Source organism: Emydura macquarii, unplaced genomic scaffold (genome assembly GCF_026122565.2).
Source record: "Emydura macquarii macquarii isolate MOO-44397 ecotype Brisbane River unplaced genomic scaffold, CSIRO-AGI_Emac_v2 contig_3470, whole genome shotgun sequence".
Taxonomy (NCBI): Eukaryota; Metazoa; Chordata; order Testudines; family Chelidae; genus Emydura; species Emydura macquarii.
In genome coordinates this window covers 1,485,241-1,500,077 of record NW_027133607.1, presented here as the reverse complement: position 1 = coordinate 1,500,077, position 14,837 = coordinate 1,485,241, and the positions used below count along the sequence as shown (strand labels likewise).

The following is a 14,837-nucleotide window of genomic DNA, read 5'->3' as shown; positions in this document are numbered from 1 at the left end:
ATGCATTGGCAACATGGCAGTCGCCAGAGGTGCAATTGGAGAGTATAGTAAACAAGTGCATCTCAACTCTTAATTGCTTAAATAATCCCAAAATAAAGTCTGCTACTCCTCCCCTATGTAAATGTTACAGGTAGCTGTCTTTTTTTTTTTTTCTCCCGCCAAAAGGTGGTAATATTTTATTGTCCATGTACTTGTTTGTCTTTGGGGATTTCCAAGCATATATTGCTTCAGGGTTTTTGGTTTTTGTTGTTGTTTTTGTTTTACTCAAATAAATTCTGTTGTAGTTTGACTGCTAATGCTGCTTAGTTTGGTCTGACTTATTTATTTAGTTTTACTGTCTTCACCAAAAATCTTTGCTTCTATTTGTAGCATCTCACTCCTTAAGAACATGGAGGAGGGGAATATATTTGTAGGCCATTTCTTTGGGTAATTAACTTTCCTCTCTGATTTGTTTAGTTTTCTGTTGGGGTGTCTTATTGAACTCTTCCCTGGACTATCTGTGCATAAGATATGTAGTGGTGGAAGTTATTTTTATATAAGAAGCAAACGCAGAGCGCAGACCTGTCATAAGTTCTGGAAGTGCCTTTTGATTTTTGAAACAGAGTCATCATTACAATGGATCACTTCAGCCTACCCTGTAACTCCTAGAACAGTTATAGTGGCCTGGGGGTCTTGGAAGCCTCACTGGAAGTCAGGCATTCCTGAGTTTTAATCTTAGCTCTGATATAGATTTGCTGTGTAGCCTTGGGCAAGACACTTAATTTCCCTGTCTCAATCTCCCCACCTGTAAAGAGGAGATAATACTTACAATTGCCTATCTCCCAGGACTGTTGTGAAGATTAGAATGTGCTTCCTGGACAATAGTTAAACTTAGTGTTGTGGTATGGATTGGTATTATTATTAATAATTAACTAACAACCCATCTTGCTCTATACTATCCGTCCCCACCCCCCACCCCCAAATAGCTGAGTGAAAAAAGGCAAGCTTTGTACCATGTTACTCAGTCTGGGCAGTGGCTGACTGGGATAGCATAGTTCATAGTCATGTGACCCAATGAAGCTACCAATCACTAGTCACCCACATCAAGTGTTGGCTTCTAGAGTAGTCATTTACACGTTTCCCTCAGACATCGTAGAAATTGTTAATGCCTCTGTCTTATTGCTGGCCTTTACCAGCCACGAGGGACATAGGTCCAACATACAAGAGAGAAGTTAGTATCCTAGTATTTTGGACATGATCAAAAGTAAAAAAGCTTTGAAAGTCTTCCATTCTCTGGCCCATATTTACTCACCCAAGAGGTTCAAACAAGTATCCAAACATCTGTGTGTTATCTGAAGCAAATCTGTGAACTTTCTCAGGTCCATACATGGTTTAAAAAAATTGGACCTGATGAAAAAGAAAAATGGAGTGTTTTTTTCCTAAATGTGAGAAGTCAAATGGGTGAGTACCAGAAAATGTTAATTAGCTATAAGCGTTGACCTAAAGTTAAGGAATTTTATAAAGTGTGAAAAGGAGAAAGGTGAAGGACTGCTAAACCAAAGTTTAAATAAAGGCTAATAAAAAGCAATGGCTCTTATAAAGTGTTAAAACAGAGCAAGCAGTGAAGAGAGTTGGGGAAAGAGCAATCATAGGAAATAAAATACAGTTGTATGATCAGTGTGGTCTCGGCAGAGGACCTGATCAGGTGAAGGTAGGTAAGTGAAGATGAAGAAAACAAGGAGTCAGATTCACCATGGTGTTACTCCAGTTATTGTTTATATTACAGTACCACTTAAATGCCTCCGTTCAGATAAGGCCAGATTGCCCTATGTGCTATTGCAAGAGACAACCCATGCCCAAAGGAGATTGCAATCTAAATACAATGAAGTCACACCAGAGTAAAACTATCATAAGGCTGTGGAGAATCAGGACCAAGAATGAGAAGACCTATGAGAATGTGAAAGACGAAATACAAGAGGCAGAAGAAAAAAAACAGAATTTTCACAGGCAGAGCTCCCATTCCAAAAAGATAAAAACTTCTGCCTTTTTAACGAGGATATAATTCAGTGAAATTACATGACCTTTGCAACTGAATGTCTTCAGAGGCGATCAGCCGCAACAGCGCCTGCACTGTGGTGATTAGCAAGCAGCCGAGCCAAGCAAACCAAGGTATCATCTGCATAGCAGTGAAAATACAAGCCACGGTGCTGGAAAAATCAATCCAAGAGGCAGCTTGTAACCATGGAAGAATGTAGGATCTAGACCAGAACACAGTGGCCCACCAGTGTGTAAACTATGTGGGTCAAATGCAAATGTGCTAGTAAAATCAAGATGAGAGTTTTGGACAGAAGAAAGTCAAATCCAGCTAAGGCTATGCCAGGGAACTCCAAAATGCATTTGTAATTGGAGTGAAGTGAATTCCAAATCCACCACCCTATTACGTTACCCCCTAGTATAATCTCTTGCCAAAGGGAATTATAATTTTTATGACTGCCTTGAAATGCAGCCAGGTAATTACCTGCAGGAAATTTTTATTTCACTAAGTGTTAATCTATAGAGAGGAAAAACAAGTTAAATAGCATGATAAACAACCAATTTACCATAGAACCCGTATAAAGGAAACTCTAGGTGTGGTCTTGGGGAAAATACTTCATTGCAATATGTTAATCCAAAGAGAATGCTTCCCTTTTGGTGGATACGCATAATGCCCAGGTTTGAGACCAAACACCTTGAAATACTATTCCTGAATGACTAGATATTGGATTTGAGCTGCACAGGTCTAATATAACAATGCTGATTGTCAGATCATTACGTCTGGTTTTTCAGCAATCAAAAAAATAACATTTCTGCTTAGGAAGCTGTTTATCTTCAGATTTATTGATTTATTTTACTTTGGCTACAACTATTAAGTTATTTATCACATTCCATAAAAATCTGACATTTATAGGTTGGGAGGCACGGAAAAGATTTAATCAGCACACCAAAAAAAAAGAAGAAAGGAAAACGCTTTCTGCTTTTAATTCTGACTGTTTACGTTAGCAAAGATATATTTTTTTCATATATGTTTGTTGGTTTCCCATTGCAGCTTTGATCTTGCATGCAAAAAAGATGGGACAGTGTAAAAATTCTCTGAATGGTATCAGGGATTTAAATCATTTGTCTTTTTTTAATGCTAATACAACCCTTATTATGATTCCATGGCCACTAGAGAGTTTGACATTATCACATTAGCGTTGCATTTATACATTAGCAGCTAATGTACTAGAATTAAAATACTGTATACAGACCTACCCTTAGCTCAGCCATTAAAAATACATTAATGTTCTTCTTCTTGCAAATTGGCCCTTATATGTAATTTATTCAGCAATATCTATTTGTGTGTGTGTGTGTGTATTTCCCTGGAAAGTTAATATTCTGCCTTTCAAGGCTTTTAGTTTAAAAATACAAAACATGGCCTGCTGAAATAGCTTTTGTTGTTTTTAAGAACACTGCGATTTAATGACCAGAACAAGGGAACTAGAACTTCTGGGTTCTAGCCTGGCTCTGCTACGCACTTAGGAAAGTTCTTTAACCTCTTTGTGGCTTTATATACCCATCTATAAAATAAGTATATTTGCTTATTTCATGTGGAAATTGAGACTTAACTGACAGATGTTTGTAACTGCTTTCAGATCCTCATAGGATCGCCCTATTTAAGTGCAAAATATTTGTTGTTACAAATAAGAACGACACAATGTATGGGAGACAGGAATTATTAATCTGTCTGCTTTAGAAGGGGGGAAGGGTTTAAGTGCTTTATTTCGATAGTGAAGTGTTTAAAACCTGTGTGTGTTTGAAGTAGGTGGGGCATTGGATGACAAAAACATCTCCCGTGTGACTGCTGCTTTTTTCCCCCCTATGCAGCAGGGTTTTAAAGTCTTGAAAAGCAAGCTCAGAGCAGAGTAAAAAGGCTGCTGGAACAGCAATAGGCATGTAGCAGCACACTTCACGATAACAGCTGTCAGGACACAGGAGATGAAAATGCAATGAAGTATATAGGCTATAGGAAAACTTGGCCTCAGGCAGTGGGCTTTCACATCAGTAGTTTTAACTCTTTAAATATTACAAGGGACTTTCAAGTGAAAAAGAAATGTCTTTGTAGGTTGTTTTTGAATATTAAAAATCTAAAAATAGACTTTTTCATTCAGCAAATATTGGTGTGGATCAGGGTTCCAAAGTACAGATGTTGCATTTAGAGAGAGCAGCATTTATCTGATTAAGAACCATGTGTGTTTCCTCAGATGGGAATGACCACAAACACTTTAGTCAGTTGCAAATTCCCCTTTAAATATAAATTAGAATATCTAATCTCAGGCTACAGCTTCATGTGCTCTCTGCCAACTGGTAGAAATAGGTTTGGGCAAAATGGCTCAGGGATGAAAGTCCCTGAGCTGGAGGTTATATAATTGCCTCAAGAAATTGAAAATTTTAGCCTTCAAAGTAGTAGGGTCTAAACTAAACAGTTCTTGAAGTTCTTCCTCTTCATGGACTGCAGTTTATCTAATTCACTGTACATTGAGTCTTCATACTAGAAAGATTGTGTATGTGTCTCAGTGGCAACAGCATGAACACAACAATCAGACCAAAGGGCCAGATTCTGATCTTAATTATGCCAGAGTAAATGTAGAGTAATGCCCTTTCGCTTCAGTGGAGCAAATTCCACATATGGAGCAAATTCCACGTATGGCTTAAAAAATGGTAATACACTAAAATAGTGACCAATAGTGCCAATCCCAAGAGCTCAAAAATAATAAATCAAGCCTCTGAAAATCATGTGATAGAGCTTAAAATCACAAGATCTATAAAGAAATGAATACAATTGTCATCTTTCATATTTGCCATCTGATTTCTGAGCCTTTAGGGTGCACTTGAGTCGTATTTCCAAGCTTTTCTTTGCAGTCATATGGGCCAGAGCTTGAAAGTTACTCTTTTTCTTAAATAGAAGCTGAGATTCACATGCCTCCAGAAGCTGAGGCTCTACAAAAGGCACCATCTGTCACAAGACTCATGGGGAAAATCATCAGAGTTGGCAACAACGGTAGTTGTGTGTATATAGTGATATGTGTGAATATGGTGCTTCCGAAGCAGATAAAAAAAAGGCAAAGCTTATGTTTTAAAAGCCAGCTAGAGGATTTGACCACATTACTTTTAGTAGGAATTTCTGGGCTAAATTCCCTTAGTCAGCTTTGGAAAAATCTCAACCACGGTGTTGTTTGGAATCAAATGACCCTATCCTACAAAGACATTAATACCAGTTTGTGTAGGGCTTTATATGACAAATAGTCCCATTAATACCCAGAGTAGGAAAGCAAAATGCTAAGTAGTAAGAATTCACAGGATCAAATCCTAGATTATTTCAAGAACAAAAGAAAAATAACAAATCATCCGGGATAGGGTGTGAAAACAGAAATATCAGTAAATGCACAGCCTTTAGGAGATGGAGAGCAAATCATTTGTGTTGATTATTTCACATCCTTCTTACCAGTTACCTACACTGTTTGAATTTTTAATTAGTTGACTTTTTATCTGATTTATTATTTGTAATTATTTCAAATTCTATGAGACAACACCTAATGCCACTGAAATCAAAGGGAGTTTTACCATTGCCTTTTATGGTGCTAGGAGTTCACTGTACATTGGTGTTATTTTGGGATTAATTAAATGGATAGAAAATTCTTAAAAAATAAATCACCAATGAGGGTATTTGCTCTAGCCTTTTCTGAAGTTTGAAAGTCTTCAGTGAACTTTGCTTTCTCTCCCCCTTCTCCCTGGCCCCCAAGTCTCGACTTCCTTTTATCCAATTCTGGGTTGTGAAAATTCTTGTTCCTTGTACCAAATCTGCAGAGTGGAGAGGCATGGATAGTTCAGAAAAGCTTGAAGTGAACTCATAACTAGTCGTAAGCTGTCCAAGAAACTTGTTTAAACTAGGTTAAAGAGAAATCATATCTTTTTTATGTTTGTGATATTTTTCTATTTAATCCAATATAAAGAAAAAGAATATTCTTTTTTCCTTCCAATATATTAACAATGCATTTTATTTATTTACAATCAACTCTTGTTACCTCAGCTGTACTCATTAATTTGGTAGGGCCAGTTTCTCAGCTGATGCTGATCCTTGTAGCTTCAGTTAAGGATTTGGGCCCTTAAAGTTTAAAAAAAAAAAAGGTTGACAAAAAGAAAAAATTACCTATAGTCACTAAGCATATTATTCACAATGAATAATTTCATAGAATCATAGAGTTGGAAGGGACCTCAGGAGGTCATCTAGTTCAACCCCCTGCTCAAAGCAGGACTAAACTAAACTAAATAATCCCAGTGAGGGTTTTGTCAACCCGCAGCTTAAAAACCTCTAAGGATGGAGATTCCACCACCTCTCTAGGTAACCCATTCCAGTGCTTCACCACCCTCCTAGTGAAAAACTTGTTCCTAATATCCAACCTAGATCTCCCCCATTGCAATTTGAGACAGTTGCTCCTTGTTCTGTCATCTGCCACCACTGAGAACAGCCTAGCTCCATCCTCCCTGGAACCCCCTTTCAGGTAGTTAAAGGCTGCTATCAAATCTCCCCTCATTCTTCTCTTCTGCAGACTAGCTGTATTTGACCAGCTGTATTGGTAATAAACTTTATAGTAAGAAAAATATTTGTCTTGCTTGGTTATTTTGTTTTTATTTATTTCAAATTAAACTTTACATAGCTTGCAATTGTCAATTGTCCCTGAATGGCAACAACAATTGAACAGATTTTAACTACTCCTCAGCTGTTCAGAACATTGCTCTGGGCAGCATTCCTCTGGAGTGAGTAGGTGCTATAGAAAACCCTAAGATACATAGCATTAGAAAATGATGGACTTTTATGGGTCAGATTCTGCCTTGTTAGAACCCTGTTGAATTCAGTAGGATTGCACAGATTGCAAGTTAAGAGTAGATTTTGATCAACAGCATGTTTAAATAAAGCTTTAACAGCATTACTTTCATTACCTTGGGTCATCTGTTTTTTATTTCACAGTGGAGCCCAAACATTCCTGGCATTTCAGCATATTTTACACCTGTTTTGTGATTATGAAGTTAAATAAACAAATGGGTAGATAAAAGGTTCATGAACCATATGTGGAAGTCTCCCTAAAGACTTGACTCTTTAAAACCTATCAGTTAAAAGCGTGACTCAGGAGATTGAGAATGAAATGCAGCGGCTTTCAGTTCTGTTGCCATTTCCAATATAGCTTGCGTTGGTAGTGATTGAAAGTGTTGGTCGATGTGGAATGTGTGAAACAAGTTGGCGGTCTCAATCCTGCTCCATGTGGACAAACAACCACAATCACATTTGGCGCATGTCAGAGCAGACAGGCCAAGAATTGGAAGGGCTGTGGAATTAAACTATCCTTTCACCCCTCCAACTCAAGTTGTTACGTTGGTGGGACAATGTAGAGAAGTTCACATTGTACAGTTGCCAGTGGCATTTGATTTGTGACTAAACCAAGCTTCCCTCTACAGATTTGTCATTGCCACACTTTACATCTGCATTACATCCAGTTAAAAATTAAAAGGGAGTACATGTGAGCTTCTACTAACATCTATTTTGTCTTAAGCAAAGCCGAATTATCACAGCTTCCTGTATGACAGTTTCTTTTTTTCCACCAATTATCTAAAATCTTGATATCTAGAGCATGAATGCCAAGGCTAAAACGTGCATTCAATTAGAAAACAACACTTAACTGACCTATATAATAGTTCATTTGTGAGATAATGTGACCTGCAGTCATAGAGATAAAAGTCAGTTGATTGAGTTGGGTTGGCCGTGTAAACTCTCCAGTGATTGTGGAATCATCTAACGTTAGATATTTAGAGAGAGCCTTTGAGATCCAGTCTCATTTCTGTAATATTACTTTTATGAGATGGGTGTATAATTTGTCACATAGACTATCCTTGTAATCCTTTAATGCTTAATTTTGTTAGCACAGAGTGCTTAAGTATCAAATGAAATAAGCAATTAAACGATTTATATTTAAGGTTTGCTCTCAGTTCAGGGCTTAGCTACGTAACCACCCATGCAGAGGAGACAGACCTTGCACAGTATTTACCACTTCCTTCTGTCAGCTACAAAATGGGGCTTTTTGTAACTGAATCTAGTTGTGCATATGTATCCCAGTTGTCCATTACTCTGCAGCAAATTCAAAATTTTATTACAGGTAATTAAATTTGTTTAGTGAACTACAGGATAGTTGTTTCCCCCCTCCCCTCCCCCAACTTCCCTCCTCCCCCCCCCCCCCCCCAGGTTTACCAATAGTTTACCAATGAACGGGGGTTTAGCATAATGAGTAAATGACACTTTTTGTATTACCAAGCCACAAAGGAAGCTCAGAGGAAGGTTGTAGGTCTGAAAGAAACCTACACAAGCAAGTTCATAAAGAGAAAAGGTGCAGAGAAGCAGCAATCGCTTCCAGATCTATGGGATTGTGAGGTATTTTAACCATTTTCTTATCTTATTTGCCGCATTGTCTTGAAAGATGTTTTAATAGAATGACCTGAGAGTCTGATCCTTTGAGGCACTACAGGCCTTTCAAAGGCAGTTAGGAATCGCTGCGCCATGTTAGATCAAGCCACGGGTACAGATCCTCTGAAATTCAGCCACCCAAAGTAACACACATAATGCAAAGGTAGAAAGGGACATTTTATATAGAGACACTGGGTGAATGCCAAATTTTTCCAAAAAGTGCCATTAGGTTTTTACATCCTCAAAGAGGAGGACTGCAGTTTATAAGGTCCTTTCAGTTACCAGATGAAAGTGCATTTAAAAGATACACATGCATATTCATATGATCTTTCTTTTTCTTTTCTTTTTTTCTCCAACTTTGTGGTGATTTGCTTGTTGTCTTTATTTTTAATTGCACGTTGCCACAGTGACAATCTACTGTAAGGGGGGAAAAGACTAATTAAAAAGCAAGGGAATTTATAGTTAAATCTGTGATTCAGCAACTAACCCGCTTCATTATGATTGTTTTGTACTGTGCATAGCATTTGTAAGATCATTTTTTGTTTAGGGAACTTGCCATTCTTTGGTACATTGGGTGAATTAAACACTGTCAGTTTTTAAAAAAAAATTGCACATCTTTCTTTTTTTTAATCCGTTGTTACAAATTACATCTGAAATAACTAAAACTAAAAGAGATTAGAGGGGGAGAAATAATGGTTTCAATTTTTCTCACTTGGTTTACTTTGCTTGCTTGACAGAGAGTTTTGTATAGTCAGTTTCTCATGTTGTTTTGAGTGAGGCCTTCACACAGCAACAGGAGAGGAGAGAAAGCCTAACTGTAAAAAGAAGCTGTCAATAATTGGCAGAAAGATTGTTTTTAAATTGACAAGATTTCAAGCAAATTGACAAGATCAAGCAAAGACTGTAAATAAATTGGAAAGATTCCATTTGTATCGGCAGATGCGGATAAATGTTGATTTCATCATACACATAAACCAGGAAAAAATATTTCCATTGATGGTATCTGAAATTTACAGACAGGCAATGTAAGAAGAATGCTTCTTGAGAATTTAGAGTTTGACTTAAGGCTAAATTTGATGGGCTACAAAGCTTTAATTGTTTGAATCTCAATGTCTACTGTCATTGAATAACTGTCTGAGCTCCCCCCCCCCCACACACACACACATAATTTCCCACAACTGTGAAAATTTAAATCAATAAAAATAAAAATGCTTTAAAATCCATAATTCTAACAGATGCATCCAAGTCCAGCCATTCTTGCAACTAGAAATTGGATTGTTCTACTTGTGCATCTCCCTTCTGTACTTAATGGTGGCATTTATTTTTAATTCTGCTGCTGTTGCGTTTTCTCACCTTCTTCTAACCCTGTGTTTGGGTGTCAGTAGCTCCCAATTTCCACTGCTAAGCTCAACAAAAGCCACCCATGGAGTAGCACTGAAACATACTCAGAAATGACCTGCATTTTAACTTACAAGGCTTGTAAATTCCAAACTCAGTTTTGTTGATGTAATGCCTGTCCCAGGATGGATTGTAGGTGGCAAACAGCACAGAGCTCTTCTTGGTTTAAGTATCACCCACAGTCTTCTGCCAGCCATGCACCAGATGATGTTCAGATGAAATCTGATTTGAGTTTATTCAAGTGTTTATTTTTGTGTGAACCAGTCATATTTTGGAGCATATACAGCAGAAATTTGTGATAGCTGCATAATACAAGGAAGGAAAAGCAGATCATTATGCAGTGTAAAACACTGTGAATACACTGAATCACATCAATCCACAGATGCAAAAAAAAAAAAAATGAAATTAACGCTGCACCTATAGCCATTCTCCAAAATGGCCAGTCACAAAGCTCTGGCCCACTATGAGACTGGAGCAGGGTGACCAGCTGTGATTGGCTAGTTCTTTTTGTTAGTTAGAACTGCTTGGAAATATATTACTCGAGAGTTCGTGCTGGAAGATGTGAAAGGGATTGGCACATTTGGCTGCATACATTCCCTACAGAGTAAAGGCTAAATTTCTAATCAAGCTGCTGCTGAATGAACCTTCTAACAGGAGTGGGGTAAGGTTTCTGAACAAGTTGAAGGATTTCATTCAGACTGGTTTATCAGTCTTTAAAAAGTGATAGCGAATGCCATTACGTACTGTCCGCCTCTAGTGTTTCTCAAGCGTGCCACTGAAAGCTTACAAAGCATTCTGCAGTTATTTGAATGCTACAGATCCACACCTGCAAATTACAGGTGCTGAAAAGGCTCAAAATCCAAAGGTGCCATATGTTTCTAGTAATTGAAAGCAGGTGCCCTGAAGGAAGTAGAAAACTCTGTTTCACTTTGTTACGTATCCAGTGGCAGCGCAGGCAAAAAATACTCTCAAAAGCTTCATTCGTTAGGGCTGGATATGGCAGATTAAAACTGTTTTACCCTCTGTATCAAAGTAGCCCTCAGAGGCCCTGATCAGGGATCAGGGCCCCATTTTGTTGAGCACTGTAGGAAAAAAGCAGTAAAGACGGTGCCTGCCGTAAAGAGCTTAAAATCCAATAGGGGTATGAAGAATATGGTCAAAGGAAGGACAAGGTAACAATAGGGAGTGTAGATTTGAACACTGATCCTAATAGGACCCTGCTCCTCCAGCTGTTCCCTGTACTTGTTCATGCTGGATGAAGTTCCACTTGTCCCCCTCCCTCCCAACTCCACTAAAATGGAAACTTATTTTTCTTCCACTTCTAAGTACTCTCTCTTCCACCTTCCTTCCCCCTCCCCCAATACACACACCTGTCATTGAGACAACCTAACATAAACTGGTGGACTGCTGACCGTCAGCAACCAGGTGTGCGGTGTGCTGCCACCCCCTCTGTTGCCTTGACGTCCCTGCCTGGATTCCAAGGAATCCAACATCTGGTCCTGGAACTGCATTCATCCTGAAAATGGATAAAAGCTTCATGAGTGGTCTTTATGCTTTGCAGTTGTTGGATTTTTAGGAGGGCTTGGGAGGGATTTGTTTGTTTGGGATAAACTGGTGTTAGGAATGGAGGATTTGCCACATCCATTTGTCCTCAAGATGGAGGGGCATTAGAACTGTGTTGGGACTCCAGTCAGGAACTTCTAAATTCGAATCCTGGCATTGTCAGCGACTTCCCCCACGGCTTTGAGGAAAACTTTTCACATCTCTGTGCCTCAATTTACTCATCTGTGAAAGGAGGATAACAGAAGGGTGTTATGAGGATTATTCAGATGTCATTTTGTATAATAAAGCTCTGTGTAAGTGCTGAATATAATTATACCACCAAATCAAGTTCAGCCAGTTCATTCAATCTAATCTCTGGCAAGTGGCAATAGCAAGTATTTGAGGCTTCAGAAAATGGTCAACTACACCCTATCCTAACTCTTACTAATGTCCTCAGCCAATTTTGTAGTGCTGGAGGTTGGAGGAGCTGGGATTCTATCTTGGTCTCCCCCACAATTAGCTTACATCCTAAATCATAATCGCTAATTCTCAGGGTATAATTCTTGGTTATAACATTTTCCATCCCTTGAATCCAGTGCAATGGCTAGTTTCTAATGGAATTTCACCATATTGTCAGTGCTTTTCTAATCTCACCCCACCAAAAACACCTAAACCAAGTTCAGAAAGTGCTGACCATCTTATTATATTCACTAGACTAATAAGTTTACAGCCCTCTATGTTCAGTCCTACCAAATGACTTTTATAAAGCCTATTATGCTTTATATATGAGGTTGCGTCTGGGTTACCAAGAAATCCTTTTTATTACACACATAGTTGGAGTCAATATTTTCCAAAGAAATATAATGCTGGGAAAATAATTCAATTAATACCATCTGCCAGAAAGAGGAAACCTTCCTTGTCGCTATTTTACATACTGAATATGGAGCGTACGTTTTCCTGGGAAAACTGAGATTTATTTTAACGCATTTTAATCAAGATTTTCAAAATTAGATACATAAAGTTAGGCTCCTGAAACCACATATAGGCACCTAAAGAAAACAGCTGCTTTTTCAGTGGGAGCTGCTGGGTTGATTCTGAAAATCAATCCCCTTGTTTAAGTGCCTTAATATGGATTTAGGATCTTAACTTTGGCCAAGATTTTCAAAAATAGCTGTCTAATATCTATTAAACTTGTTATTTTTGTTTCCACCCTCTCTCACAATGGGATTAGCACTTTCCAAGCATAAAAGAAGGCTCTGTCCCTTCCATAAAGAGTTTTCAATCTAAGTTTAAAATGTTTGTTCCAGACTGTACCACTGGTATATAGTAAAATTATACGTAGAAGCTAAAGATAAGACAAATCATAGTGTATTGTTTTGAGTAGTGGGCTGGCAGTAAGGAATCTGGGGTTTATTCTCAGCTCTGCTATTGGCATACTTTTTGACTTTGGTCAAGACACTTGATCTCTCAGTGCTTCAATTTTCACATCTGTATAATGTGAATAATACCTTATAAGGGTACTGAGAGCCTAAATTTCTTCATGTTTATAAATTGCTTGGGATTCACTGGTGGAAGGCATTTATAAAAATACAAAGTATAAGTGTATAAGTGTTTCGTTTGTTCTTAAAATTGCAATTTTTTGGTATACACAGCATAAAAGTGTAGAACAAAAGCTGAAATTAGTAACAGTTGTCTGTGAACTATACTGTTTCATGTAAAACATTTTTGGGCGCACATCTCTGGAAGGAATATAAACAATTCTAGTTAATCTTACAAATAATTTCCTCCTATTTTAATGTGAACTGCAAAGGGGGAAGAAAGGGTTTTAATTTTTATGGTTTGTAAATATTTGTATAAAGATCGGGCTGCATATGTATTCCCTCTGCATATGTTGGCTGGCTATCTCTGTGTATAACAATTTTTTATAAGTTAATACAATTTACAAGTATGAAGAACTAAATTATGATTTTATTAAGCACTGTTGAACAATCAGCAGCCTTCAATAGTTTCCATATAGCAATATATTCGCTCTGTGGCAACTCCAGATCTCTGTTGCCTACTTAACAGCAATCACTGTATGCCCAAACACGTAACAAATGACAAAACTCAGTTCTGCTGAGCTCCGGACGGGGCTGTGAATTCTGTTGTGCTGTTTGTATTCCAGAATTTCAAAAGTCATAAAGAAATTCCTCTGCATTTAGGCTCTGATTCTGCAATTGGAACCATATAGGTGGACTCCTGCACCTGTGCTGAGTGCTCTCAGACCAGGCACTATGTAGATCCATTTGCACAGTCAGGGGGAATATTTTTTTTCAAAGTGCTCCTCAAGGCTTTGGTTATCGACCTCTCAGTGAAGTCCAGTGAGGGTTGGGCAGCTAAAGCCTCCTGAGAAAATGTAATGGAAAGAATTGTTGTAAAATTAAGTGCTTTGTCCGATCCGAAGTGTCTTAAACAGTGGGTTTTCCTCCACTTCCCCTGGGAGGTTATTCCAGTCAGAGGGCTTGTCTTCACTGCAACAGCTAGCTTGAGTGAGATCGACCACACTTCAGAACAACACTGGAGTTACACAGAGTGATTTCATTACCAGCAGAGTGATTGGATTAGCTGTTAATGAGTCGTCGTAAGGTGAGCTGTCGCATCTCCACTGCGTTAGTAGCTGGAGCATCAGCTTCACTAGCGCTTCCACCCACCCCAATAAGGTTATGTCTGCACTGCTGCTGGGACCGTGCCTCTCAGCTCAGGTAGACAGAGACACTCGCTCTGCTTGAGTGACAGCACTAAAAATAGCCGTGCGGCTGTGGCAGTGTATGCATCATCTTGGGCTAGCCGCTCGAGCTTGGACAGGTCAGGTGAACTTGTGCTTGGGCAGCTCGTCCTACCCGTTGCCTGTTCCGCAATATCCACATTGGTTTTTTTTTTTGCACAGTAGCTCGAACAGAACTAGCATGAGTTTGTCGCTTCCAGCTGCAGTGTAGACATAGCCTCATAGGCCAGGAAGCTCAAGCTTAAAGCACCACCTAACGCAAGCTAGAGACTTGTGTGTGTGAACAGGAGTGGAGTTAGGGGTGAAGCTTCAGTTATAACTCGAGTTAACTGTGCTGTGAAAACATACGCTTATAAAGGTCACTGCTAGGAATTGGCACCAATCTTGCATCAGGTTCTGCTAATCTAATCCATTGAAATCAAAGGGACTCCATGCAGATATAGGGTCTGTACTAATGGATCCCAGGACGGAATTAGGGCTTATTTTCCTTTATTTTACATTCTCCCAGGATTCCTGGTTATACCATTTTGTACCACTCTGTACAGATCTGATTTGGGGGGAGGGGCAGAGTGAGAGGAGGGCCAGCTGTGTGTGGAGAAGAAACATTTGAGGGCTTCTTGGCGG

At 38.8% G+C, this 14,837-nt stretch overlaps 1 protein-coding gene across 9 annotated transcripts in view; it reads left to right on the top strand.

Moving 5' to 3' along the window:
- CELF2 (CUGBP Elav-like family member 2) overlaps nucleotides 1-14,837 on the top strand; it is a 423,961-nt gene that overhangs the window by 187,851 nt on the left and 221,273 nt on the right. The window lies entirely within an intron of this gene.